Source organism: Notamacropus eugenii, chromosome 2 (assembly GCF_028372415.1).
Source record: "Notamacropus eugenii isolate mMacEug1 chromosome 2, mMacEug1.pri_v2, whole genome shotgun sequence".
Classification (NCBI taxonomy): domain Eukaryota; kingdom Metazoa; phylum Chordata; class Mammalia; order Diprotodontia; family Macropodidae; genus Notamacropus; species Notamacropus eugenii.
The window spans coordinates 87,961,691-87,970,547 of NC_092873.1; the positions used below are offsets into that span (position 1 = coordinate 87,961,691).

Below are 8,857 nucleotides of genomic sequence, written 5' to 3' on the forward strand. Positions count from 1 at the left end.
CATTTTCCTTTTAAGTACATTTTATTTTTTTTGTACAGAGTTGGATGAACAAGTTGTGGTATATGAATGTAATGGAATACTATTGTGCTATTTAGAAATGATGAGCAAGTAGACTTCAGAAAAACCTGGAAAGACTTACATGAGCTGATGTTGAGTAAAGTGAGCAGAACCAGGAGCACATTGTACACAGTAACAGCCACATTGTGCACTGACTCACTATGATAGACTTAGCTCTTCTCAGCAATGCAATGATTCAAGACAACTCCAAAAAACTCATGATAGAAAATGTTGTCCACATCCAGAAAAAGAACTATGGAGTTTGAATGCAGATCATAACATACTATTTTCACTTTTTCATTGTTTTTTGATGTTTTTTTTCCCTTTTGTTCTGTTTATTCTTTCACAACTTGACTAATGTGAAATTATGTTTAACATGATTCCACATGTGTAACCTATATCAAATTGTTTGCTGTCTTGGGGGGGGTGAATGGGAAAATTTGGAACTCAAAATCTTTCACAAAACAAATGATGAAAACTATCTTTATATGTAATTGGAAAAAATCAATATTATTTACACATTCCACTCCTTAGTGGCAAGATCCTAAAGGTCTTCTTGTGGACTTCCACCATTTAAATATCTTTAGGTTTTTATTAGAAAACCCTCACCTCAGGGATGGGAAATATCAGGAAGACTGATACCACTTAATTGGAGAGCAAAACTTGAAATACAATATTCCAAAAGGAAAAAGATATAGGCTCCTCAAATGGAGTATAATACCATACTGAAAAACAAACAAAAAAGGCAATCCAAAATAGAGGAATTTCAAACATCCTGAAGAAACGGTTGGAACTACATAAGATCTTTGAAATGCAAATACTGGAATTAAGAAAAGTGTAGAATGATAAATATATTGGAACACTTAAAAGGGACCATGAAATGAGTAAGAGTTTACACTCTAATAAGAAATGAAATAAGAATACAGTCAGAACCCTAATTACTTCAAGGGTCATAGAAGGAATTAAAGAAGACCTGCAGAATGAGGGGAAAGTAATTTTCTTCTCTTATGAAGGTCTTAGAAGAAGAAATAAATAGCAGTGAAAGGGGTATATAGTAGGTAGGAAAGGAGGAGGAAAAGGAAGGACCTTCCTATCACATATAATTGGAGTGCATGAGAAAAAGTGCACACAACAACAGTGTAGAGAGATGATAGGAAAGGGCATTGCATGAGCCTAACTTTCATATACAGACAAAGAAGTGTAGAAATATGTTAAACTCAATCATGAAGCAGGTAGGAACAGGGAAATGAAAAGGGAGTTTAAGGAGGAAGGGCTAGACTAGTGACAGAAAAGTCAAAAGCAAAGCAAACTCCAACATTAGAAAGTAGAATATTAAGGGGAGCTTAAAAGAAAAGAAAGGCAAAATAAACCTTCCTAAGTTGTACTAGGAAGGAATAGAAGAGGGATAAATATTGGGCCAAAAGTATCCAATGACGGTTTATAAAATGGTAGCTTATGTATGTGTCTAGGAAGATTGCAGAGCCTAAGGTACCCATTCAGGTATAAGGCTAGTAAAATCATTTGATCCCATGTAACACCATTATCAGAAGACAAAATCCCCAGATACAGAACTGACAATAGGTAAGCTTGGTTATTTCTGAAATTCATACAGGTTTTAGGAAGAGGACAATGGATGGAAGGAGAGCAATAACCTTTAGCTGCTTTATTAATTGAAAATCATCCAAAACACACCAAGGTGATATATGATAGGTATAAGTACAACTGTATCATATGACCAGCAATGACTTAATGTACAAATTATATTAAAAGCATCATCCAAGAAATGGAAAAAAAGAAGTGAGCTGGTCATGTAGTAAGAGTAAGAAATGACAGATAATAATAATTCTCAAATATTGTCATGAAGACCTTCACCATGGACAGTGGACCCTATTTGGGAAGCATAAGAAGAGGTAAGATTTTCATTTGTGTGTTGGAAGAAGTATTCATAATGATAACCACATGTATTCATTAAAGTGTTAAAGTATTCTTCAGTGGGTAAAGAGGGCTGTGATTCATCTTTAAACAATTATCTCAGAGGAAGGAAGAAACTGAATCTGAGGTCTCCTTACCCTTTCTGCCCTGAGCGGAAGCAGTTAATGTCTTGAATAGAGAATGTGGTTATAACCCTTCTTACACATCAACTCCCAGAATAGCTAGCTCAAATTCAGTGTATTGTGAGAGTTACCATCCACTCCCACAAAAATTCACAAAATCTCTACTAATGTGTTTACTTTTGGTCTAGTCAGACAGATGATGACTCAGTTCAAAGCAAAGACATTTGAGCTATCATTTGGAAGATCTGCAGTAGAGCATTCTGCCATAAGCCCAAGACATACTATCCCATGAAATACGCATTATCAATAGTAAGAGGGAGCTTACATGAGGTACATATGTACATATGCATGGGAGACATGTGTGGAAGGGTCATTCACAACTGCAATGCTGCATTTCCCCATTGATTCTACTGCTGAAGAGAGATGGTTCAAATTTGAAAGAATTCACTTTGACCTCTTTACCCAAAGGGAGTTTTGTTGACCCAAAAGCAATGGGCTTGAGATTTGGCAAGGAACTGTATCAGTAAGCACCCCAATGTACACGGGGGGTGGGGAGGAGGGAGGCTGCTATCACAGGTTCTTAGTTCTGCATTCATAAAAGGAAAACAGCTTTCAAGGAGTTAACAATCAAGCATATGTATCATTCCTTTAACCAAGTACATATATCATTCAGTTAGTTTAAGGGAAACAGCACCTTGAACTTCAAAGAAAATACAGAGAAATCAAAAGATCAACAGACATGGCTTCCTCTGCCTGAATTCAACAGACAAATGGACCCCAACTGTCTGACCATCAATACCAGAGAGGGAAACATGACATCTCAGTTCTCAAAGCTGGGGGGCTCATTAGCAGCTTCCCAGAGTTCTCATCTGGCCAAACAAACACTTCCAGTCAGTAAGCCCCAAAGTAATCAACCAACATGGTTTCTTCTACCTGATCATAATTCAACAGACCTCTACCTGACCATAATTCAACAGACAATACAGCTGTCTGACCATCGTTACCAAGGAGGGAAGCATGGCACCTAGGTTCTCAAAGCTGGGGGCTACTTATGGACTTCCCAGAGTCTTCATCTGGCACTCACACCTTCTCACCAAAATTAAACCCCAAAGCAAAACCTCATCCTTGGAGCATCTATACCTTTTTTAACAGTCAGAGGGCATCCCAACCCTAGAGAGCCAGTGCCTCACTAACAAAAACTATGGATGTTCCTACAAATCTTCCCTAATCAAGCTCCTCTTAATGGGCAGGCCCATTAACAATACAAATGCACATACTCTTTCTAGTTAAAGAAACTCTAGTTTCTATACTTTACTCCTAGTAAAGACTCTTAATTGATAAAGGCAAGATTCAATCAGGCACTTGATTATACTAAAACAAAAACAGCAAAAGATCCTACTTTGATTGCCATCACAGGGGCTAAACAAAAGGTAGTGATATAGGAAAAGGATCAAACTTATACAGGATGATTTTGGGATTTCCTTATGGGGATTGGAGATCTAGGGTAAGTATTGCAAGATAAAGAAGTCTTGCATGATAAAGACACAGGGATGAAAATGATACTCATAAGGGTTGGAAAGACACAGAATGAAGACCGTGAATGACACAAGATAAGTGAAACAAGAAAATCACATTCCTCAGAATGGGGGGGTGGGGGGTGGGGAGAGGAACAAGCAATTTCACGGTCCAGGATAAGTGGAAGTTTTGTTTCCAGAATCACACAGATAGTCTGAACTCAGATCTTCCTGATTCTGAGCCCAGTGCTCTATCCATTGTGCCATCTAGCAAGAAGTGCTACGTTTCCCATTTCTTTTTGATCAATTTCAAATTCCTCATTTGTCATTTGAAACACCTTACAGTTTGACTCCAGTCTATCTTGTCAGCATACTTTTCACATTATTTATCTCACACACTGTATGGTAGAGACAAACCAGCTTATTTGTTGTCTCTTGTACCTTACATTCCAAATGGTCTACCCCACATGCCTTGAAAGCATTTCCTTATTACCTCTAAAAGGTGAAAAACTTTTAGTATCACTTCAAAGTTCTAGGATCACCTCTTATATCAGTCCTGTCCTGATTCTATCCCCTCCTGCAGATATTAATGCCACCCTCACCCCACAAATTGCCTTGTATTTACTTTGGAAATATATTTTTACCTACTTGTGTTGTTTCTCCTCCAATAAAATGTGAACTCCTTAAAGTCAAGTATTTTTTGTCTTTGGTTTTTCTGTCTCCAATGCCTACCATATAGTAGGCACCTAATACATGTTCATAAATTGGTTGGACTATTGATAAGGGCTAGAGAAGTGAATTTCCTGAATTGCCCCTACAGGCCTCTCCAAAGTATCTTTTCACCTAACAACAAAGAGGTCAGCTGAAGAAATTTTTCTAATTGGCTGCACGTGGCTGATCCACGCTTTGGCTCTTCCCTTGAAGTGTTGCCCTACCTCTTCCCTTCTATCTAATATCTGCCTCCATGCTTTCTATTCCATTATTTGGGGCTATTAGTAACAGATAAGTCCCAAATAGAATGGCTGCCAACAGAGTTCTGATCCGAGGGACCCTCTCACTAGTTTTGCTCCTGAGTCCCCAAGGAGCTTGAGTCTGTTGAAGCCAAATTTGTGACAAAAGTCACTGATAGGGAGAGCAAGTAGGGAGAAAGAGGGATGGAATGGGAGATGTCAATAGAGCAGATTGGAGAGACAGAGGCCCCATGTGTCCCTTCCCCTGGGTCCTGAGGTTCCATAGTATTTTTGACCTATGGGATCTCATTCCCTCAGGGGATGCCAGGACTGTGTTATAAACTCATCCCAGGCTCTTAAGAGGGAGGTACATCTCAATTGGTTGAGATTAAGGATGTAGGGCATGGGAGGGTGGCTTAACTCAGTCCCTAAGTGGCCTTACATTTTACCACCATTTCTGAAGGAGAGGACCAACATGAAACAAGTGAGCAAGAACATATAACTAGCATTCAATTTCCAACTTCTTCTTTGTTTTAAGTTTCATTTCATGCCACACCCCAGTCATTCCCCACTCATGCGTCATTTCTGGGTTGAAGGCATATCCCTCTACTGGAGTCTGAGCTCCATTTGGGAAGGTATCTTATCTACCCTTTCAGTTTTCAGTAATGACCAGTACAATGTTGTATGCACACAGAAGATACAAAAGTCAGATTTGTTGAGGATTAAATGTCTTATTCCTTGGTTGTCTGCCCCTGTGTCCTCCTCTGACTTGCTCTCTACTGAGACACAAATAAGCCAGAATAGGATGAAAAAAAGAAGAGATGCATGGGACATAGAATTGAAGGATCCAGGACAAAACAGGGAAGGAAGTGGGGATAAGCATTTATGTAGCACCCACAACTGGCCAGGTGCTCTGTTAAGCACTTTGACAAGTGTTATCTTATTTGATCACAACAATCCAAGGAAGTAGGTTCAATATTTGAGAAAACTGAGTCAAACATATTAATGATTTGCTGAGAATCACAGTTAGTGTCTGAGACTGTATGTGAATACAAGTCTTTCTGATTCTAGGTCTAGCACTTTTTAAAAAATTATTTCATTCATTTTCAGTTTTCTACAATTACTTCCATATATCTTAGATTTTTCCCCCTCCCTTCTCCTCCACCCTCACTCCCCCTCTTTCCCAGTTTTCTGCTTCCCTCCTAATCTTGGTTGCATTGGGTTTGTTTGTCTAAAAACATTTCAATTTAATGTAATCAAAATTATCCATTTTACACTTCATAATGTTCTCTCTCTCTTATTTAGTCAAAAATTTCTCCATTCTCCATAAATCTGAACAAATACACTATTCTTTGCTCCCTTAATTTGTTTACAGTATCAGTCTTTACACCTAGATCATGTGTCCATTTGGACTTTACTCTTGTGTATGGTGTCAGGCATTAGTCTATGTCCAGTTTCCACCACATTGTTATCCAGTTTTCCCATCAATTTTTGTCAGACAGTGAGTTCTTGTCCCAGAAGCTGGGGTCTTTGGGTTTATCAAACAGTAGATTGCTATATTCATTGACTACTGTGTCTTCAGTACCTAACCTATTGCACTGGTCTACCCCTCTATTTCTTAGCCTGTAGGTCTAGCACTTTTACCAGCTGCCTCAAGTCATTGGGACATGACTTATGCCTGTACCCAGGTGACAGGTTTCTTATCATTTACACTGGTCTGGTTCAGGTGCTGTGGTAAATATCTGTCCTGGTGTCCTTATCCCAGAATTTGGATCCTTGGTGTATTATGATCACAAGCATAATCATCTTTTCTATCTTCTCTGTATTTTCATCTTACAGCTGACCATGTTAGGGTGTATGGCACAGATATATGCCAGAATTATGGGCCCTCAAGCCAGTACACACAAGAATTTGATGATGATGAGCTGTTTTATGTGGACCTGCAGAAGGAGATTGTATGGTGGCTGCCAGAGTTTAGCCATTTTGCTGGCTTTGACCCTCAGGGAGGGTTAAGAAACATACGTATACCCAAGCTCACCATGGACACCCTCATCAAACACTCCAACAGAAGCAGGGCCATCAGGGGTATTGACCCCTTTCCTTACCCTTTTTCCCTGGCTGCCCTTCCTATGGTTCCTCACTGACCTCAGACCACTCTATCACCATGGTTACTACCAGAAGTCACCAGGCCATCCCAGACCTTCTCTCCCCATGTTCCATTCATCATGTCACCCCATCCTGGTTGGTCATCCTGACACATTGCCACCCTCTACAGAAGTTCTCCTTCCTTAGCATTCACATAAATTGTCTCTGTGGGCCTTTTCCCTACACAGAGCTGCCCTAGCAGAAGAGTTGGGGAAACAGAGCAGGGGATTACAAAGTAAAAGAGTTAAATGAATCCCTGAAGAATGAGCTTTCAGAATCAGTCTTATTTAAAGGGCTCAGTGGGGCATGAAAGCCCTTAGGTGAGCACCTCCCCTTTCTGTTCTCAGTGCCCCCTGAGGTGACTGTATTCTCAGAGAATACTGTGGAGATAGGCCAGCCAAATGTACTCATCTGCTTGGTGGACAACATCTTCCCCTCAGCTATCAGCATCATGTGGCTTCATAATGACCAGCTGGTCACCACTGGTGTGTCTGAGACATACTTTTACTCTCGGCCTGACCATGAATTCCACAAGTTCTATTACCTCACTTTTCTCCCCAACACAGAGGATTTTTATGACTGCAAAGTGGAGCACTGGGGCTTAGAACAGCCAGTCCTCAAGCACTGGGGTATGGACCTTTTGTCCTGGTAAAGTGGAAGTAACTCTGGACTAGAAATCTAAAGAGCTGAGTTCTCATCGTGTCTCTTTCACCAACCAACTACATGATCTTTGGCAAGACACTTAATTTATTTGTGCCTAAATCTCCTCCTCTACGCAACAGAGACAATGATATCTGCTGATCTAAACAGGGTCATTGTGAATGCTAATGAGAAAATGCTTTTTATAGATACACTACTATAAGTCTTCTTTTTCTTACTCTCCCCTTTCCCCTACTTTCCTCCAAGGACCCACTAGTCTTGTCTATAGTTTTCCTCCCACAAATAGCCTTTCCTATATGAATAAAATGTCATATATGAATAAAGTAGCCCAATAATACCTTCCTTCAAGAATTTGAATTCCTGTATTCTCTACACTTCAAAGATAACATTCCTCTTATTCTAAGTTTATTTTTCTTCCTCAGAACCCCAGATTCCATCCCCAGAGCCAGAGACAACAGAAACTGTGGTCTGTGCCTTTGGTCTGACAGTGGGCCTGGTGGGCATCATTGTGGGCACCATCCTTATAATCAGAGGCATGTGTTCCAGCACTGGGATCCAACATCAAGGGCCTCTGTGAGTCACCTGAGTGAAAGGGAGTGAGGAACTAGGGAGAACAGGAGGTAAGAGTAAAAGAAAAATTATTCCTATGATGATGGAGAGAATAAGGAATCACAATAGGAGTGGTGGTGGAGGTGTTGGAGGAATTCCCATGGGTACAGAGACTGTTCTATAAATCATCTCTTGCTGCAGATAACAACTTTCTGAATGAGGAGAAACACAAGAAGATACCTGTCCCTATCCCTGACCTTGGTCTTGATGAAGATGCTACCTTCTGTCACGTGTTCAAACATCTCATCTATCTGTTCATCCCTCTATTTAACTGCCTGGACTTCTGATTGATTCCACCTATATCTTCTCTTTGCTGACTTCCCCTTAATCTCATCATTTTATAAGGCAGAAAAGCTGGTCTGGTCTCTAATTTCCCTGTAGACTCTCTAGGTTGATTCATGTCTAGGGCCCTCCTTCTTCTAATCCTGATCTTCTCCTCTGGTGACTAAACTTACTTGTTTTGCCAACTTCCCTGGGTTCAGCTATCACCTCTATGCAGATGATGTCCAGATACAAATATCCACCCCTAGTCTCTTGCTGACCTGTAGTTTCCCACATCATCAAGTGCATATTGGACATTCCTACTGGATATCTCATAATCATTTCATACTCAACATGTCCAAAAGCAGAACACATTATCTTTTCCCCAGAACACTCCTCCTTTTTCTAACTTCTCTATTTTTATTAAAGGCACTAGCATCATTCCAGTCACCCAAATTCATAATCCCAATCATCTACTCTTTTGTATCTCTCATTCCTCACATTCAATCAGTTGCCAGGTCTTGAAGATTGTATCTCCACAATATATGTTGTTTCAGTCCCCTTTTCCCCACTCACATGGCTTACAAACTAGTTTAGGCCTTTATCA

General features: G+C 40.1%; 1 pseudogene; it reads left to right on the forward strand.

The window, feature by feature from the left end:
- Positions 1-4,643: 4,643 nt before the first annotated feature.
- Positions 4,644-7,994, forward strand: LOC140525902 (HLA class II histocompatibility antigen, DQ alpha 1 chain-like; annotated as a pseudogene).
- The last annotated feature ends 863 nt before the right edge of the window (positions 7,995-8,857 follow it).